The 22,418-nt window shown below is 33.4% G+C and overlaps 1 protein-coding gene across 1 annotated transcript in view; it reads right to left on the reverse strand.

Annotated features, from left to right (window-relative positions):
* LOC113501433 (Down syndrome cell adhesion molecule-like protein Dscam2) overlaps positions 1-22,418 on the reverse strand; it is a 182,756-nt gene that overhangs the window by 159,075 nt on the left and 1,263 nt on the right. The window lies entirely within an intron of this gene.

Genomic DNA, 22,418 nt, shown 5'->3' on the forward strand with positions numbered 1-22,418 from the left:
GAAAAACACAATAAAAAAAAATTTTGCTAATTTTGTTTGTCGACGTCGGAATTAAACATTTTATTATTAAAATATTATTCGCTTTTAACTCTACCTTTATGAATAAAATATAGTGGAGTTCATTATTATTTCATAAATTCTGGGAAACGTTATCTTTGATGAAGGTTTTTCGGCACGACTACTGCTCTTTGAGTAGAGAAATAAAAATATTGTACAAAACAATATATGTTGTATAATAAATATTTATTGGATCTAACATTTTCTCACTACTTTGAAAATAAAGGTAATATTAAAAAACCCAGACAAATACCAACTTTGGGTTCCGCACAACTTTTTTTCCGACCGATTTTTATCAAACATGTCTCAAATCTCTCGCACATAATTAACCTTTAAATCGAACAAGATTAAGAGACAACAACATTCAACAAATTAAGATTCAGATGGAGGATATTTTTTGGGTTATTAGGTTCTATTTCCTAATTAAATTCATATAATCGAAGAAAAATTATCTACTATGTTTTTTTGTAAACAATGTGAGAAACTGCGTACCTACAAAAAAAACATCCAGTGGAAAAATAATAAGTGTCCAAATTCCTTTATACCTATGTAGGGGAAAAATGTTTAAAATTTGTAAAAATATCAAGTGAGCAAAAACTTAGTGATTCGCAATTCACGCAAAATCAGTTTACAAACCCACATAAATTAAAACTCTACATTTAAATTCAGGAATAAACTAATTCTAAAAGATTTTCATCTCTCTTTACGGTTCAACGAGAACTTTGTGTTAACAATCGTGCTAGAAAATCTAGGTTCTTCAGAGAGCTTGAACTTAGTTAAGAAAGTCCACTCATAAACGAACATCCATTAACCATACTAATTAAACTTCTTGGTCAGTCGTCGCTTCGAGAACTTTACAAAAATTAAAGACTTGATTTGCTTTTATAGTTTTAATTGCCTTTCAAAGGATTTTAAAAACGAAAAATGCCTTTTTCTAAATACTTTTTTTTTGTCGGCCCTCCATTTAAATTCTTCTCCCATTGATTAGTTTATTTGCCAGCAATTTTAGAAAAAGCTTATAGTCTTAATCGATTTAGCAAAATTATATATAAAACAATTATCTGAAATCTGAAAATATTAAACTTGGTTACTCATCAGAGTAACATCAGTCGTCTAAAAAGCAATTCGATGAATTTTCACTAAAAAAATTATAGTTACCTAACCTTAGTTTTCTCGCCATTGATTGCAACTAGAACTGCTCTAAATACTCGTACTACAACTAACGCATAATGAAAATCAAAATCAACTTTTAATTAATCAAACCTTTAAACTCTAGATCATAAATTTATCAAAAAAATACTCTGAATATATTCTCACCTCATCTACCTTTAATCTAGAAACAAGAATCTAACCTAGAACACAAGACCTCCAAAATTAATCAAGCTCGCGCAACACAATTTGCTAAACATTTCCCCAGCGTGAAAGTCGGGCAAATAGCCCTGAATCATAAACCAATGTGTATCAGCATAGTCTATCTATACTAGACTAATCTTTATCCTAGCAGTTGCCCACTACAAACCAAAAATGCTCCCACGGGAACATGAAATAGGGATAAAAACTATCCTATTTTTCAATCCGGGTTATATTTTATCTGTGTACCGAGTTTCATCTAAATCCGTTCAGTAGTTTTTGCGGGAAAGAGGAACAAACTTAAATACGTGCATACATACAATCTTTCGGGTTGAAAATAGTAGTAGGACTATCGATGCTATACTTCATGTATAACGCAGAGAGCTGTTCGAGAGATTTTCGTAATCCTTTGTAGGTGGCTTAAGTCTGAAGTGCATGTGTTGCGTGGATATTATATTTAATACAAAAGCTGTAGCTGAATCTGTGTTCCGTATAGTAGCTATCACAGCGTAACTGGTATAGTGGAAGCGATGTTATACGTGGAGACGTCTCGCTTTTTCAACTGACTTTAAAAAGAGGACGTTCTCAATTCTTCATTTTTTTTCTGGATGAACCGTTTGGTTGATTATTATTTTTTTTAGCCCAAAAGTAGTCGTTTGGTACCAAAAAATACCAAGCTTGGCCGTTCTTAGAAAAATATATTATTTAAAGCTCCTTTGGAAAAAAGCTCGTTGTTTCCGAGTTTACAAAACGTATATCCTAAAAAAAACTTAACTTTACTATTACCTAAAAAAAGTTACTATATAATTACCTAACTATACTATTGCAGTAATATTTAATAACAATTTATAAACAAAACACGTTCTAAAAAATCTCACTAGTATCCTACATTCTGCAACCGATGCAGATTCCCACAAAAATACCTTTAAGCCGCTATATCTATTGGCATCTACAAGATATTACAGAGTGGGGAAGTGTGAGCGCAATATGCAGTAAGTACTGAGTCCGACAGTTTGTTGAATAGAAAACCATCGGAGTAACTGGGGGCCTACAGCCGCCATTAAATACGGCGTGAAATGTGCAAGCAAGACGGCACTATACACAGCGTATATCGGCATCTCTCTTTTACAATTGTAAGTGCTATTTTAAGAGGTGGTGGTTCGGTGCACGTAAGTTTGAGCTGGGAATGGACAGTAAGCCGTACGGCGCCAGATGGAGCCACGAATATTATATTTGTGTGTATGTGTGTGTGTGTGTGTGTGTTTGTGTACCGTAGAGAAATTGTTACGTCGTGTTTTTTGGCTGTGGTTTAGTTTTGTTTTTATTGAAAGTTTCCAGTGAAATTTTATTTTGTTTTGACTATGGGAAATGGTAGTTTTTGATTCGTTGTTTTTGGTAGAACTGGATTTCGGGGTATGCACAACATAAAATTCTTTTAATATTGGTATCATAGAGTCAATCTAAAACAAGGTTACAAAACTGTTCGACTTTAAAATTAGAACAGCCCCAACCGTTGCTTAATATGATTCCTTTTTATGATTTTGCTATTATATTGGCAACAGACAAAAATCATAAATGAAAATTTCATCTAACTATCACTATTCTCGTAATACATCCTCGTGACAGACCCGTAATCTTCCCATCCTTTTTGTCCGCACCTCTAAAAACTCCTTATTATATTATGTACATAAAAGCTAATAACACGAAACTAATGAACATCATTAGAAAACTCACCAGAACCTCTACCAGAATCAGTTTGACCTGACGTCACTCAGAATCGTCTCTCGTACATCAGGAAGTAATAAAGCGATTCTATTGGCTGAAGGGATGATGGGCAAATTGAACTGTCGGTGGCATTTACATAATATATTGCTATACTACATACCAAGTCAAACGTCGAGTGTTGACGGAAGGCCCTTAAGTTGTAGCATGTTAAATTAAGTTTGAGTAATTGGTAACATGGGTCAAAATGTGAGGGTTTACAAACCTGTTATGTACTTAGTAAGGAGCGGAGGTTGAATCTTAGGGTATTGTTGAGTTGTAGAGTTTAAAATATAGTTAGTTATAATGGTGATGTAGTGTTGTCAAATTTGTCGAAAGTTTCATACTTTGTAAAAATTATTGTAAAATTCAATATTTTTTTAAGGTTCTATGCGCAAATTCATTGAACTCCACCCGTTCTTGTGTGTAAGCTTATTTTATTGTATTTATATCCTGTACGGATATTAAAAAGCACTTAGAGGTTAGTTCATACTTGAAATAATAACAACCAAGTCCAAGAATTTATTTCCGCAATTAACTTTCCTTTTTTTTAGAAAATTTATCACCCTTGGATGCTATATTTATAGAATTCCAGCGGACAAACAAAACATAGTTGAAATCAAATGTCGCAGTGCGATACATCTTTGTCAAAGCAAATATCACTCTCTATATTATAATAAAGTGCTGGAGAATTTACATTTGAAGTTTCGATAAATTTTGCGACCACTTATCTCAGAGTACATTTGTTATATGAACAAGAGAAATCGGCATCTTCAATCACAATAAGAGCCAATAAATAAACTATCAAATAAGGACATTGTTTGATAAATTACATTCAAAATTGAATAAGCAACGCTAAGCAACGGCTACATGTTATTTCATGCATGACTTGTTTATAAGTCCGTATACGTAAAATGTGGGTGCAAGTTCAAATTCTACACTTGTAAAAAAATACTTAACTTATTTTTGGTAAATAATAATATATTTTTAGGTACAATATTTAAGAACATAGCCCAGAATAATAACATTTGCCCAGGTAACTGGGTTGAGGAGGTCAGATAGGCAGTCGCTCCTTGTAAAACACAGGTACTCAGCTGAAACCGGTCGGACTGGTAGCCGACCCCAACATAGTTGGGAAAAGGCTAGGCCGATGATGATTTAAGAACATAAATGTAGTGACTAGTTTCAGTTTTCAGGCTTAGACAAGATTGCTATAACCATTAAAAAAGAGGCCTTTTTGAAAAACTTGAATGGACCTAAGTTTTGATGTGAGAAATTATAAAAATTATTCCAATGCACGGGTTAATATTTTAATTTTGGATAATTGGATTCCTGCTAAACGACTTTTCCATGCATTCGGGTGGTGACTTAGATGGCTGAGTTTCACCAATCAGTCCAACCGAACGAACCATATCAGCTAAATCTTTTATAATATAACACACATAACAAAAATAAATAAAACGAAATTCAATAATAAAGTAACCTTAATTCAAACAACACAAAAACCCTCTTCAAAACCTAAAAGAACAAACATTGATCACATTTACTCTAGACATCAACGAAACAGGTTGTATTATTCATACTTAGAGGCAACCCCTTCTAATGTTCCGATGTTATTGTGTTCCCTTGGCACACGATTGACGTTGCCAAGGTGACGTTTGCGAGGTGAGAGAGGAGTTTTAAGCAATTGTCACTTACGTTATTTTATACGACAGGCTTCTAGTAAGGTCTTGTGTATGCGTGAGTACTGGCAAATGTTTGTATAGTTGATGGAAAAAGTGTTTGATGAAAAGGTAATTCGAATGTATCTGTGTATGTGTATATGTTTGAAGTTCGCACCGTAATGTCGGTGAAGAATGGTAGGCAGAATGATACTGAGGAGGTAATGAGACTTTATGAGGTAAAAAGTGGTTCAAAATTATTCCTTTAATATGACATAGTTTTGCTCGCCAGTCGCCAGTTCTGTTCTTTTAACTTGGCTTGACACGCTGCGGCGTAACCAGACATATTAATGATTTGGAAACACTTCTGAATTATTTTTTTTTTGCAAATAGTATATTTTAAATGTATTATTTAGTTTCGGAATATTCTAAGCACATGACACATTTTCATGACCCAAATTTTGTTGCTGTCGGTACCGTAACAAACTGAAAGTTTTCTAGAATAATATGACTCACTGTCTACTTACATTTATCTTGACAAAATTGTATTTGACTTTATACAATTTTGTAGAATTATATTAACTTTGAAAGAGTTATCATTTTCTTACAAATAATAACTATCAAAAAATACACCCGCAGTAACTATTTCAACCAATGTGTTGTGGAGGTTTGCTCAAACAGTCAAGGCATATGGTCAAAGACTCAAAACAACCAATCCTGAATCACACAAATGCTAGTCGAACGCGGGGATGAAACTCTCAACCACTCGCAATCTGGAAGCTATTTACGCTTTTATTATAAATCGGCATCAACTTTGAACTCAACACACATTCAACTCAATATTGTAACGTTTTGAAAGTGCCTGAAAAACGACTTACTAGAAATGAAAACTTTTTAATGATATTCTCAAATCCTAATTCTGTCATTAAAAATAATCTCAATTCTAAAAGGAAACAGTTATGTCATGAAAACTATCGATAAAGCTATCGTAAGAAATGTTAGGTGCGATATATTTGATAATACATCAGGCGCGGTAAGGAGTGCCGCGTACAGTGAACGTGCCGCCGCATCAGCGCTTATATTACTTACATTTTTCACTGCACACACTTCACATTGGCAACGTGGGGGAACTTATAATTTTTCCACTTACTTATACACTTAGAGAGGTACTTGTATAGATATGCTAGAACTTTAAGTATTGGTAGAGGTATCTACATTTTGTGAACCAAAAAACGCAATAGAAAAGTGTTTTGTCAAAATTTTGTATGAAAAATGGTAATTATCTTTTTTATTATTTATACTAGTTAATTGTAACAATTACGTTACCAATATTTTTAGGACTGTGTTCGGCATAATATTCGATTCGTACGTCTGGGTTAAAAAAAATCGTTGAACCTAAAGACAATCCAACATGTCACACTACTTTACTAAGAATATCATCATTAGCCTAGCCTTTTTCCCAACTATGTTGGGGTCGGCTACCAGTCAACCGGTTTCAGCTAAGTACCAGTGTTTTACAAGGAGCGACTGCCTATCTGACCTCCTCAACCCAGTTACCTGGGCCCCTTGGTTACTTTACTAAGAATATACTATCAATAAAAATATGAAGTGAACATTAATTTCTAATATAAAACACTATCTCATGGAACACAGTGACAGTAATACAGATAAGCCTGGATTAAGCGAGAGCTAAGACGCACTATCCCACTCGCTTTATCCAATTTTGTAAGACATTTAAGTCCGTATTAGATGAACACTGAACAGGTAATAATCTTGAAATAGTGATATGTACACGAACCTTTTCACTGAAAAAGAAAAATTAACATTAGGTATGTTCGTTAAGGTAGAATTTTGATTATGCTGACTAGAGAATGTTCTTTCAAATTGTCTGGACTAATCTGAATGGACCTCACTCCATGCTAAAAAACAAAATAGAATCTCTCTCACTAGACATGGGATTCATTTTGATCTGTTGTAAGTCATAGGATTAATTCACAATGGTAACTGATAAAACAAATTAATGATTTCTATAATCACAAAACGCTCATCAAAATTTTCCTCGACTATCGCTTGATCTAAAATCGAAATATCTATAAACCAAGATATTCACCGAAAAAACCCTAAATAAAAAAAAAACCTTTGGTTCGTTAAATCGGGTCTTTTTAGCACATTGTTATATAACAATAAATCCCTCTCTTTATATAAGATAAGTAGCAGCCCTGTGTCCAGCGAGCCATTCACAGGACAATATGGATGTGGGCTATATTTCAGGATTCGACTACAGACGGCTGATGTCTTACTTTTGGTAACAAAGACGTATTAACACGACTTACAAAGATATCTGTAAATTCGATATATAAGGTAAATGTCCTTAACGTCCTTATTTCCAGAAATGACGACAGCAAATTCTATTAAACTCCTTACTTAATGGTGTCAAAAGCTTACAAGATTACCGAATGTTGTTAAACACTGATTTAATTTTATCTAATTTAGCATACTCTTTAAATTCATGTTAAGTACAATTTTGTATTAGTTCCATATTGCCGCTGTCGGTCACCATACCTGGATTTTAATTTTAAAAGTAAAAAAACTCGTTGAAGACGACTCTAGAATTTTCCATAGAAAATTAACAAAAGACTCCCAACTAAAGATTGAATATTCTCGTAATTACGTATTCTTTTCGATACAAGCGCGGACATTTCCCTAATGGTGCCCCTTTGTTTCAACTGTCGACATTAACGCTTAAAGGTTATGAGCGGGGCTCAACCAGGTCCAAGTTTCCCCCTAAAGGCCCCGAGACCCCTCGCAGAGACATCTTTTCACGTCACGTCAAATGTACTATCTATTGTTTAGAGCGAATTTTATCAAAGCGCGTCGCGTTTGATAAAATTTAACGTTTATTCGAGCGATTGTAACAGAAGCGCGTGGCGCGAGCAGCCCCCGTCTGCTGTCAGCTCCGCCGTGCAATATTCATTATTGACAATTTGAATGGAAGAGAAAAATGTCAGACCCGTGTTGTAGGTAATGTAAATATTTGATCAAAATAGAGCCAACCCAACCCGCTGCGCAGATGCGAGATATTTGACAGTTTTAAATTTACTATGTGAAATAGGGGCTTACCGGGCCGCGTATATTAATATATTATCCCGCAGATAATACGAACATAAACCTGCCAGTTGTTTCAGAAAATAATCTGCAATGGCCGGACCTTAATTTGCAATTTTTCTGCGAGAATTTTTATTTAAATTGACTTTTCTAAATATGAAACTGTTTTTGTAGATTAGTTTATAAGAATATAAGCTGTTTTTATATTCAGTTGGTTCATATACGGCCCGAAATTTAAATCTCGAGATTAAAATGAAATAAACTAACTTAATCCAATAAATACTCATTTGCCTTCGCAGAACTTTCTAAAATATAGTGTAATAAATGAAATTGTGTTATTTTCTACTAAATAACGCTAGGGAACCATTCTGTCGTTATTATCGGCCATAACCAGCACTTGTTGCGGCATGATTTATGGCAACACAATGACAATTTATGTTACAATTGAAATTAATAACTGCTATCATAATATAGGTCACAGCAGATAATACCTACAGAACCTTCTTTATTCTAAATAGGTACATAAAATTAATTTAAAACACTAGTGTTTGGTGACTTCGTTAATTTTTCCGAATAAGCACCCGTCCAATTTACGATTGTTGCGCAATCTCGATTTAATTTACAAAAACTATGCAACGTTTCTGTCACATTAATGTGTGAAAACGTTGTCTGTATTCCGTCGAAACATTCGTGACATAAACGAAAGTTTGAGTGCTTATGAGTAACGACAGTAGATAATATGTTTTTTGTGTGATGATCACGTTCATTTGTTCTGTGTCTGGGTGTAATTTATCTGTAATATGTATATGTATTTAATAAATACGCTTATCAGTGTCTAGTATTCATAATACAAGCTGTGCTTAGTTTGAGACTAGATGGCGTTGTGTGAGAATTGTGGATTATTATTATTACTAACCCAGTGTGTCAGCTAACTACATACCGTTAAATTTGGACGTTCAGATTCAACGAAATCTATCTAAATTTTTGAGCATGAACAAACATACGACCTACACACACTAACATACGATCGCATTTATAACATTAATGTGATGTTAGTCGCTAATAATGTAGCTTAAAATGTATGATTGATTTTATCAAATCTGATTTGTGGTTTAGGCGTGAAAACGTAATAAATGTGTGTACATTTTTGGGTGGAACCATGAAAATATTTCGATAAATTTCATCTTTTTATTTTTGAAAATGTGTTTTTTTTTTCAGCTATACATATCTTAATAGTTACTGAATACTAAGGTCGTTTTTATGATACCAAAGTTACTTTAGGGGAATTCCATAATGCAAGTCCATTATTAACATTGTCTATGTAAATTCTGAAAACAAAAGCTAAGTAAAAACAAATGCAAATTTGTTTCAAATGTCAAAATATTTCACATGAGCGCCATTACAACAAGGAAACTAAATTCGTGCAAATGTATGCCGAGTGCTTTTTGTGAGCGAACGTATTACAACCTTGATACCGTAATTCAGCCCGTCAGGTGCAGATGCCGCCAACGACTCGAAGCGATTAACCCATTTGAGGGCACGAACCACCACCCGACCAGCTAAGAAAGATCTCTCAATAACCTAACAACTAACCTCCCAAGGCTTGCGCCAACGTGTGTAAGGAACGCACGAAAGCTCAAGTTAAGCTGGCCGTTGCCTCAGAAATGGAATGTTTGTGCCAATACTTGAATATTATTGATATTGCACTTAAATATTCGAATATCAAAATCCCTTGGGTATTTACCCTCACACAGATGTAATAGATTATATTATGTATTCACATTTAACGGAGTACCCGAACAGTAAACACTGATTTTGTTAACACATTTGTCGTGATTGTTTTTGAAAGTTGTTTTATTAGTCAAGTATAAAATTTTATACTCTAAATAGGGCAGGGTAAAGATTTAAAAGCATCACATATTTTTTTGAGACAAGACGCTTTCTGGATCGAAAGCTTTTGGCTGAATAAAGGAAAATGAATCACATTTATGTAACCAGCACTAATTATAATGCAGTTTTAAAAGTAAACCTTTTAACGAGTGAATAAGTGAAAGGTTGGCTTATAATAACTATTTAAGCTTGATTTCGTTTGAGTTAGGGCTAGAACTAGCACATTTCATAGTCATCATTCTTTCACTAACGAAGCTTCATAAAATCATCTCACAATAACACATTCTCTGTCCAAACGTTCCTAATGTCTGCCTAACTATTAAATGGAAAAATGAGACAGCATTTTATTCTCCAGCTAAAGGATAGACGTCACGACCCACGTCACAGCGCTGATCCAGTTGACAGCTCCTACCAATACGTCGAAAGGATAACGAACGATCGTACACAACTAATTTAATTAGGAATGTCGTGATCAGTTAAATAGCTTGTGAGATACAAGTTGGCAGGTCTGACGCGTTTGAGGAAGTACTCAGAGTTATTACGTGTCTTTGATGGTAATTTTCGATATTCCGATGTTTAGTGTAGTAATGTTATGAATGGGAATTTTTCATAGTTTTGTTCGTTTGCTTGGTGCTACAGTATTGTGGAGAAATGACAATAGAATTAATAAGCATTTCTGTATAATAAAAATGTTAATGACATAAGACCAAAAGTTTATAGGTACCATCTTTCCAGTACACTAGTACTGGAAAGATGAAGATCCATAAACTGAAACTGGTATTGATTATTTTTTTGGAATGCGTTGGAGAATGTTTCTCTAACCTAGATTGGATTAATTTTCTATATTGATAAGCAACTTATGCGACTATTAACAGTTGATAAGACTGGTAAGACAAAAGATCTAAATTCAAAGGGTGTGGTGTAATTTTACATTGTTCATTTAACATAAACAAGCATTTAACATAAAACTTATAAATTAACCAAAAACATATCCATTTAATATAAACTGACACAAAACGAGGATGAATAAGTCAGAAAACATTTACTTCTGGATATTAATTTTGTTAAAAGTGTAACATTTGGCGGTATCCCGGGGTGCGGAGTTTCACAGCGAGTCCCTTGTCAAATCGGGCTCACTAAGCTCAACCGACCGAATTTAATTTAAACGGTACACTTGCACTGCCTCTGCCGCTAGCGAATGAGTACGCCGCAAATAGGTTATACTTTTAAACTCACACGTTTACGTTTTACATATTATGTAACAAATTTGCCCTAATTAGAAAAACTTAAATTGATACTTATTTGAAAAAAAAAACATCTACTATTGAGAGTCTTTGAAACCTTTCTGAGAAATTGCTTTGGTATGGTCTTTATTTAATTTGAAATCTCAATGAATTGTGTGTTGCTTGATTTGAGAAATAAGCAAGCTGGCAAAATTCTCCATACCTATGATACGAACTTAATAATTTTAATTAACTTAGTCTAAAGGGTGTCAAAAACTTACTCTTAGACGATAATGAGTCCCAAAGGACCTTGAGTCTACAAAACAATACATATTGGACGAATAGGAACAATTTAATAGTTTCGTTTATTCGACATAAACTAGGAGTTATTTATAACACAGTTTTCGTCGCAGTTACTCAAATTTATAGTTACAAATTGGTCTATCAAGACCGTTAAACGTGTTCCGCACGCAAACACCAATTTCCAGAAAGTTCTTTCTTCGTTACTTTGCTATATTATAGTTATTTTCAAATATAAATAACATTGGAATATAATTTAGAATATTTTGCAATATATTTTGGGGTCGGCTTTTGGGCTTACCGGATTTCTATGAATACTGTTTATTACATAGATCGACTATCCCTTTATAAGTTTTGAATTAATTATTGATGGTCAAAGATCACTGACAACAATAGGGACCAATGCTGAGACAGAATGGTAAACTTTATAAATAACCACAAGACGTTTCAGCCTATTTACTAAAAGACGAGAAGATTAACCAAGACAAATCTGTAACCTCTAAGATAACCAATCAAAATTTACATCAGAAAAATATACTCCTTGAATGAGGATAATAGGAACCAAGTTAAGTAATCTCAGAGGCGACAGAGTCGATTTGAAAAATCCTTGACATGATTGATAGCTTCCAAGTTTGAGTACGAGCCATCTCATCAGGACAAACGGGATGAGATCGCATAAACGGTACGAGAAAGAAGTATGTTATATTTCTGAGCCAAAAACGAAAGACAGGAAAATCTCTATTATTACTCATGCTTCTGAAATGCAGAATTCGTGGAAGTCGATTCTGGATATTGATTGGCGAGGCCATGGTGCTTTGAAACTGATACGTACAACAGGCCAACAAAAGCGCCGAAAATTGATTCCAGTATTATATGTAAGTTAGAAAATATCAGATTTCCAAAATAAAATATTTCCAAACGATATGGACATTTCTCAAAAACTTTAAAGGTTTAGAAGTCCATATTTCCGTTCATCCGTTATTTCCATAAAAGCTTTAAAAAAAATTGATCCGTTTCTGTAATCTATTTCAGTACACACTACAAAGATAACAGAAATAAGCAGCTCTTTTAGGCATTATTTATGTTTGTTTTTTTTACTTTTTTGTTTGTCTATATAACATTTTTCACTCACATTTTCACTAAAATTCCTTTTCAAACATATCCCACGTCTCTAAACCCTAAATCTTTGTTCAGTATATTATTTGATACTCTAAACTCGATCAGCTGAGGTACTTAGGAAGCAACGTAACAACACAGTCTTAACTTCTGGTACAAAAACAACTGAAACTTCAGCCAGCATAACTTGGAATATTGTTGCATAACATTTTCTTGAGAATTATGAACAGATTTCAAATACTTGGAGCAACAATACGTTTGGTTGAATAAGAAATATGCCAAAGGAAATAAAAATGTAAAGAAATATTTTATTCTGTGTTTTCAAAATATCATTTTCTATTTTTTACGGTATACAATATTATAGGCATAAAAGAAGGTACTTTTATGTTTCTTTTTTTTATATAATTTGTTTCACGAAATTTAACTACTTGAAGGTTTATAGTTCGTGGAGGTAAGAAAGTATTTTTAATCCTAAGAAATACAGTTGTCTTTACCTTTTTATTAATAAGGTGATTTCCGTGGCAGAATCATAGGGACCCATCTCAAGTCTCTGTATGAGTTGGACTTGTGTACCCGAGAACATCTTCTATAAATGATGGTATCTCTCCCTGTCATGTTTCCCTTGAATGAAACGAAGTGATTTGTAAAACAGTCCTGCTATAGCAATTATTTATAGAGAACCGAAAAAGTGTATTTTCAGAGGTCCATCAATTGGACAGCTTCAGACTTAGTCAGTTACCAACGCACAGGGCTTTTAAGAACATTGTCTTCTTTTGTTTTCGGTATTGTAAAACAGCCTTAATAACATATCATCTGAACGCTTTCTTATCATTCAGTTGTGTGAAAAATAACCAAGTTAACAGTAACTTCTCAAGTCAGCCCGAACCGCCGAGCCATAACGAGATAAGGAAGTAGAAGCAACGCGAACACATCAACAACAATCGTCCTCGTGTGACGTCATAATCTTGTCCTTACGTAATTTCTTCCTACGTAGTTAAGTACGATAAAAATATATTTAGACAACCTTTGCGTTTATGTCTTTTATGAGTAAGTAAATAGTTTTGAATATTTTTAGGATTATGTACAAAAAGGATACGGAACCCGATTACTATGTCTGTCTATCAATCCTTCTGTCACCTCTGTTTAATCGTAGTTAAACGTGGTACTTCCATTAGACACGGTCATAAATTTGATGGAAGACCATTATTTTGCAAATTTGTTTTTATTTTGCTTACTTACTGGCTGTCATTAATACGACTGGAATTTTTGGCTCTGCGAATCATGTGTTAGTGGAAGGTAAGGTAAGTAAGTACTTTATCACTGAATATTGTAAATAAGACCTATGGATGTTAAAGATTAGAAAAGAAACATACCTTTACATTAAAATAGTCAGTTGATTATCGTATCCCACCCTTGTAAGAGGCAATCGTTTTATTTTCCATAAAAGGATGCAGTTGCTACTTATTAAATACTAGCTGTCGCCCGCGACTTCGTCCCCGTGAGTAGAAGATATAAGTTATGATTTATACCAGCCCTGTTTTTTTCACATTTTCCATTGTATCTTCGCTCCTATTAGTCGCAGCGTGATAGTTTATAGCCTAAAGCCTTCCTCGATGAATGGTCTATTCAACACAAAAATAATCTTTCAATTTGGACCAGTAGTTCCTGAGATTAGCGCGTTCAAACAAACAAACAAACAATCAAACAAACTCTTCAGCTTTATATATTAGTATAGATATAGATAATTTTATGTCAGCACTATCATAGTTTGCATTCAGTTAATTATCGAAACAAAAATGATATTGCATTTGAAAGAAATGTTAAACAAGACTTGATTAACATCAAAACCTTTTGTTAATTTGAAACGAAATTCCTATTTCTTAAAAAGAATTTCCTTAGGATTTCGCAAGATGGCTGCCGTGGTTTTTTTCAGAGGGAGCAAAAGCAACCGACTCACAGTTCAAAGAAACTGTTTGCGATTGAAAGCTATTCACGCTACGGGTTTGTGACTGACTATTGACGACGATAACTGTGGTTAATACAAATGTTCCCTTTTAAAAATATGTATTTTGTTAAGAGAAAACACATTGATTTCTGTATTGATATCTTTCACCTTTCTCTACCAAAGTATCGAAATTGTATTCGGCCAATTCTGTCATCGGAATTTAATTAAGTTTTATTTATTTTTCTAAGCCCGAAGTCATTATTGTAATTGTTTAGTAATTTGTGGAAACTCTTTTGGATAATGTTTTTCCTATATTGTTTTTTATTATAATTGCTATTGTATCTGTTGTTTGTTTCCCAAATAAAAAAAAAAAAAAAATATTTTTCAAGTTGTCGGGTTATGGGTATCAAAATAAAAAGATTTTTTGAAGACAAATAATATCAAATTATTTCATTGATGCAATTGTTTACTCAAGCGTTTATATTGGGATTTCCCAACCAGTTTTGTTTTCCAACTTCGGCCACAGTGGGTTCTGTTACTAAAGAAATACAGAAATTATCATTAAATTTTGATTGAATGTTTTTTGAAAACAACGAAATGGTGTGGCTAATGGTAGTTCTATTAGATTTTAAAGAGACAGTTATTTATAAATATCAAATGTGTATTCGTCTGATTGTTAACATAATTTTAAACCTTAAAATAACCTAGTTTTAAAACGTAAAGTAAAAAACAAACGAAAGGGATATAGTAAGAAAAAATTTTTTTTAAGTAGGTTATATAGCAAACATTTTTTGTTTGGTTTATCAAAGTATAAAATATATGACTATAATCCCTTTGTATTGCTTAAACAGTGTACTATTATTTCATACTACTGCACCACTAGAATTGATACTGCCATATATAAAAAAAAACTAAATAAATTTTCATAAAATTTAAAAATGAATTACATTTTCGCACACCGCATCATGCCGCGTAAGCACCGGTACACACCTAACCCGCCGCAGTTAACTAGTTTATACCGCGACGCAGTTACGTTATCGAATCAACGAGTTACCAGTTTTGATCCAGGTGTAACAATGTTAGGTCCCAGGTGCGATGGGGAATTAAACTCCTGTCCTAAAAAGGTTGGTAAGCAAAACAAAATTGCCAAGGGGTAAGGTTGAAGGGCCCACAATGATTACTTTCCCAACCCAAGTTTACCGCGCCCCAACCTTGAATACTGATCGGGATTCACTGATGCTGATTGATTCCAAATTTTTTCGTGTAACAGATTTCGGATATCTATTTAATACTTTCAAGGAAATTCTTATTGTAGCAAAATTGAGGGAGGCAGATTGAATTTTATATAATCGCCTCGATAATTCCCAGCCTTTGTGTTGAGCGGTTCTTGGTATTTTCGTCAGTTCTATAAAGAGTTTTCTTGAAATCCAAACTTCTGATAATTCCTTTGTGTAATTCAATTTCATTATTCTATGAATCTCGGAACTTTCACATGACAATCAAAACTATGCCCGTTCATGTTTGACATAGATAGAAAAAATGCAATAACAGATAATGATGGAACTTTTATACAAATGTTCCATAATCCATCCATATTTTTTTATGCTTCAAGTAAACGATGATGTACTGCGGTAGGAAGGCTTCGTCAAAAACAAAACGTTTTCCCGGAGAAAACTCTACTTCCTTAGCGCTCGCCACTAACTTAATCAAAAGAAAAAACAAAAGAAGAAAAACAGTTTCCAAGTTCGTCTTTCTGCTAAACAGTATCGGTCCTCTCTACTTATTTTTAGTTGTTTACCAGCATCAAGTTTCGTAAATTGGATTCGATTTAAATCATTTTTATAGACTTCTGAGAGGAAAGTCGGGTCACAGGTAAAATGTAATTCCAACTGAGATGTTTTTTGAAAGTTTCAATAGAGTTTTCGTACTGAAAATGTGATGAATGTGAACAAATTTCATTCGGTTTGTACCCAAGAAAAAACATTATTCATTGATTTTGAGGCAAACAATATTGGACCTAAAATAAATAAATCATGAAAAACAAACTACCCTATACACTTTGATACATCTTATTCATAGGTCTGGCAACTTGTAAAAATATTAAAGCTGCTGAAAAAACAAGTATCTTTTCTTTATCCTTGTGTCATGCCAGTGTAATGACAAATAAAAATAGCACCTCTCCATTCCTCCGAATGTTGTTGAAGTCGACTAATGGAAATGTCATCTTAGCACCTCAAGATATCCTTCTTGCCACTCTGAACGGAGACGAGATGACCACTTGTCATCCGTGACATCGAAAATGATGAAAAACTGCTTTATTCTACAATTGTTTATTGTTTGAAGGTATTTTGAGAGGTTTTGTAATACAAAGAAATATTTTATGACTGTTGTAAACTTATTTTTTCAAGATTACTTAATCAGTTTCAGTCCGTTAGTAATATTTGTTAAAGATTCAATGTAAATAACAAAAGCATTATTCCAAGAAAAATAGGCAATAAACTCCATAATAAAACAAAGTAAATATAATTTACGTACGTATAAATATAATGTAAATATATATTTTTTTTTGCCAATAAACTATTGAACCTTCTTTGTAATTAAAAAATATCTAACCAGGAACTGATCTAGCAAATAAAAACAAACATAACATTGGGAACATCTCCCATTAAATCCCTAAGTCATTATTGTATATCAAAACGTTATACAAAACAATCTAGCAATTAATGTACAACATAATGAGTTAGATAAGGCGTGCGCCCGGGGATATCGTACACAATTCATATTAATGTTAGGTTATTTTACTCACACTCGCCTCAGTAATATCGCGACGTGTGTAGAATATTCAGGGGGCCTACCAACTCATACAAAAGTATCACTCGCCCTAGTGGGAAAGAGACAACGCTCTAGGTTACGTAGCGCGCTGTAGCGCTTGCACACATGGAAGTGTTGCTTTGAGATGTGGTAATAGGACCGCCTGTGCTCAGAGTTATGGCGTTAACGAGCATTGAGGGCATTAAGAAGTTACTCTTTTAGTTTAAAATAAGTCATATGTATGCTAAGATACTCGGGATTTTGTGAATCTTTTTGATGCTGTTTGCGAAGGTTGTGTCTTAAGTATGTTTAGTGAGTGTGTTAGTGTTTCAGACTGATTGCATTATTTCTTAGATGAAAGACTGAGACAAGTAACATTCCTAGTAACAATCATGCAGTTCTAGTTATTTGAGAACGTGTGTGAACGAAAAATACAGTATATTATAACCTGGATTAGCTAACCAATTTTTGTTCTGTATTTATGTTCCCTTGGGATAACTTTTCATTTGAAGCGGGCCGAACGGATGGCAATCTACAGTAAAAGTATGATGCTGTAATGAATTTCGATTTGATTATTTTTATAGTCGTTAAAAAGTGTTATAAAAATATAGCAATCAAAACGATACTTTTAACATTAAAATGATAGTTGATAATATTACAAAAACTATTACAAAAATATACAAAAAAGGTATGAAACCTAATCCCCTAACCTACATTCAATAAAACAAAAAAAAAGTAAACAAACTACAAAACATTATCCCGAAAAAAATCCTTTTCAATAGCGTACCAGCCCTAAGCTTTACTACATTTAAGCCTCGCCGTTTTCGCAAGCCTGCACCTAAACGAATCTCCCAAGAACTTTGCTAGTAAGGCCACGGGATTCCGATTCGTCACGAACTGTCCGGTACCACAAACTTCGTGTGTTATCCTATAGACACACGTGATTGTGTTTTGTTTAGCGTTGTGAACGATGTGGTAAATAATAACAGTGTTGTTTTAATGTACTGTACGTGTGTAAGTATATCTATCTACTAAATAGCTGCACCGATTTCAATGATTTAAGAGTTGCGTTTATGATGGATAAGATGCACAAATCAGCCCAGCAGATTGAAGCCAGTTTCATGAATATAAAAAAAGAGATTTAATAAATAATTAAAGAATTATCACTGTTACCTTCTACCCTTCACGGAAACGGGATTATTAAAAACAGAGTACTCACCTCGTATTGTATTTACGAATAAATTTATCTTTATCACATTAAACAAAATCCTCTCCATTTAAACTTAAAACAAAATACAATTATAGGATTATTAACCTTATAACCAACCCTTAAGACACACTTTTATTCAACCAAAGCAAGTGAATACTAACGTGAAGACATTACTGTTCATATCTTTGAATAATGCGACGCAAATGTAAGACGGTTTGTTACAATCTCTTTCGTACTAAAGATGTGAAAAACCTCGACATTTCCATTCAAAAAAAGTTAAAATTTAGTCGTAATAGTAACTTTGTTCCTGGAGTTATGTAAGACTTGGTTCCTCTACTTCATTTTGGACTAGTCTACAACGAACCTTCAGTTTACTTTTCAGTTTTAACTTTATCTATAGTCGAGGTAGACTTTTAAACTATTCTAGCGTTCGGTTTCCTGATATGTATACATGAAAGTTAATTTATATTTACTATGCTTTGTTTTATACGTCTTCTTAAATATCGGAAAAAAAAACTGAAGAGGCCAGATAAAATTGTGCTTATTTTATATAAAGAAAAATATAAACTAGGCTTTTTAGTTTATAAGTTCAAAGAAAATTAATTTGAACTTAAATTAAACTGTGTATAAGTAATATGTAAAAGCATTTTAAATTACTTAGTTAATACGCATTCCTCGAAAGCATAGGTATGTGTTTGATTGCACATCAACAATTTCTACGTAATAAGACCCTATTCATGAAACACTGTTCGAAACTCTAATTACGTACTATTGAGAATTTCCTTACATTGAAACTTAATTGAAAACTCGGCTTACTGAAGAATCGAACCGGAATAGTCAAATTCAAAGTCTTAAATGATTTGGGACCAAAGTTGGGTATAACTCACTAAACAACTGGGCCCCTCACTAAACACGATCACTGTAGCTTAAATTTACAATTTCTATTTCCCCGAAACGCGGAATATGCTCCAACCAGCAATAACTTATTAGCTATATGAAGACGCACATATTTGAATAACAAAGTCTAAACTGACATAATTTTGATTTCGAACACAAACTCTTGTCACGTTTTCCCGCGTAAAGTGGTGGCAGCCATCTTGGAACGTGACGTTGACGGCTGACGAGCACGCGTTGACGCTTCTCCATTTAAATATCGCGCCTCTTTTATTCGCCACCTATTTTGTTTTAACAAATAGCGGATCTAATTTGCTGTGGAATTCTTTGTTAGCCGTTATAATGAACGCAAACCATTTGTTTTGTTTCAGCCTAGATGGGATCAGCAGTTAAGGCAAGGGTTGAAATTGTATTTCCCACGGCTTATTTAAATTAGAAACCTCGTTTGTACTTAACCCTTAAACTGATTACTACAAAACATTCAATTTCATTGTTTAGTTTCTTTTTTATTAATGTTGTTAGATTAATGGTTCTTTTATTCTCCCAGCGTTTTCCATTTTATTAGGATAGCAAACAAATAGTCGTAACAAGGCAGCAACAAATCGAAAAACACATTCCTTATGTAAGGTCTTTGTCTTTCAGTCAGTTACAATCGAACGTAGGAAAGTTATGGGATATCGTTTCAGGTCACGTAGGACTCGCTTCGTAGATAAAAGTGCGAGCAATATTCCTTGTATAAAACTGGTATAAGTCTCACTTCCTAGCACATAGCTTATATTAAATTCATCCGACATGTGTCTGACACACCGCTCGCATCTCAGCTTTTGTGAAAATTAGTTCCTTTAGCTGCAAGATGAAATAGACTCGGCAACTTAAAAACAAAGGGTCGTTATCACAAATTATGCTCCCAAATTTAATGACTGCGTAAGTCATTATTCTAACATAATTTAGAGCATATTCATTATGATGTCATAATAGCCAAGTTCTACTCCTTAAGTATAATTATAAATGAAATATTATTATGAACTTTTTAATGTGTAACGCAATAATGTTCAAGATTACCATACCCGAACAGGAACTCTCTTGTTGCTTATTACGGGGTACATGAAATAATAACAAGCAAAACTTCAGCTCTTTACTTTATTTCCAAGCCAAGAGGAGCTAAGAATAATTAAAAAGTAACTTGGTATATTTTTCAACGATAAAAATATAGAATGTTACCACAGACCTCATTATTCCGCGATTTATACCACCCAGGCCCTCGGCAAGCGAACTAGGGACGCACTTGACCTGTTTTTTCATAAACAATATACAATACCGCATTCTGTCCTGTAGAAAAGGGTAAAAGGATAATAAATTCCTTCCAGTAAAGGCAGTTGATTTACGAGAACTCACAATTCAGATTATTTGGGTGCTTCTCCCATTATTTATGAGTTAATTTGCATTGAAACTGTATTTTTCTGAGAAATATTGTGTGAAAGACCCATTTTTGTGTCACTACGCGAAGCGTAATGACTAATTTGACTATGATGTATAGTAGCGGCTTCACAAAACTGGAAAATGGGGTTTATTTTTAAAATTTTGAATCGAGAAGGCATACAGCGGCTTTGCTGACCAAAAAAGAAAATCAAACGTCGACCAAATGTTTAATGGACAAGCCACACTTTTGAGGATGTTACATGTTTCATTCTTTCGTTTTACAATTAAACTTGGACATTTTATTACAACTCATTTTATAGAACCGTCAGCGACATTAGTCTGTAAATGTCTTCTACTTTCAAAAAGACAATGATGAATGAATGAGTATTGTGTAGTGAATGAGTATATCAACGCAAGTTAGTAATTTTGAATCTAACGAATCATTTTTCAATCCACCGATATTCTGGTGACCTAATTATACCTCATATAAATGATAACCTAGCCTTCAAAACCTACAAAATGACATTTTCCTTCAATCCATTTAAAATTGATCATCACAATGGTATGTAAAGGACTTGGGTGGATAATTGGTTTGCATTAAGCCATCTCTCGTCTGGCACGGACATTGACTTAGTGAAGGGCCGTGCCGACTCAGCGGTTTCCGCGCCAACGTCCACTCATCATTTTTTATAAAACCCCTGTTTTCACACTACTCCTTGTTTAATACCGACCCTTGTATAAAAAACGTTTTAAGTCAAAATTATGAGATTATCCTGTTTTTTGAAGAATTTTGGTTCTTAGAGTAATATTGGTCCGTTGTGGTAGTTAATACGAAGCTCAGAAAAATATTATTTTTCATTGTTCTTTGACCTACTTTTGAGCTTTGTTCATAAATGGACCTTTTGTTGTTCTATATACCAACAAATATTCTGATGATTATAATTGGGCATTTGACTAAGAAAATCAAATCAATCATAAATTTAGAAAAAATACTGGACATTGGTAAAAAAATGAAGAAAATATAGTAAGTTTAAGTTCGTGTGCTGTTACTTATCAATACGGTTTTTACCGAAGTGACACATAGTATACGTTTCACAATCTTTCATGCTTTGATTTTCGATTTTTTTATTGATTTAATAAAATGTCCCTTATGTGTGTTTATGAATGCTTTTCTTACTTATAGGCCATTTCAATTAGGTTTTAACCTGTAACAAATACGTTAGTTCAGGTTTTCAGGACTAGTGTACGTCTCTCATCTATTTCATGAAATTAAACTGTTAATCCGCGAAGAAAATACTGAGTGGAAGTCCGGATTGTTCCGTTTTACGAGCTTTACTTTACGACGTGGTATTCTTGACTACGTCTTACAAACCATCTGTTTCAATGAAAAAAAAATATTTTTCATTTCAATTTATATTTTAGCAACAGAGGTTCTATGTTAGTGCAATAAAAACTTAATTTGAATGGATGGAATGTCATCATTATTATCGATTATTCAATTTACCTAAATGTTGGTGACAAAGACTTCGTTTTAGTAACTTTTCTTCGATCAAAAAAAATAATCATTTAAGAAAAACCTTATACATAATGTAATTAATTTTTAGAATTTTTAATATACACAGTAAATGATTTTCGGTATAATATGTAAACCTTTAAAAAATCCTTTCAATTTCAAT

The sequence above is a fragment of the Trichoplusia ni genome, chromosome 2 (genome assembly GCF_003590095.1).
Source record: "Trichoplusia ni isolate ovarian cell line Hi5 chromosome 2, tn1, whole genome shotgun sequence".
In the NCBI taxonomy this organism is placed as follows: domain Eukaryota; kingdom Metazoa; phylum Arthropoda; class Insecta; order Lepidoptera; family Noctuidae; genus Trichoplusia; species Trichoplusia ni.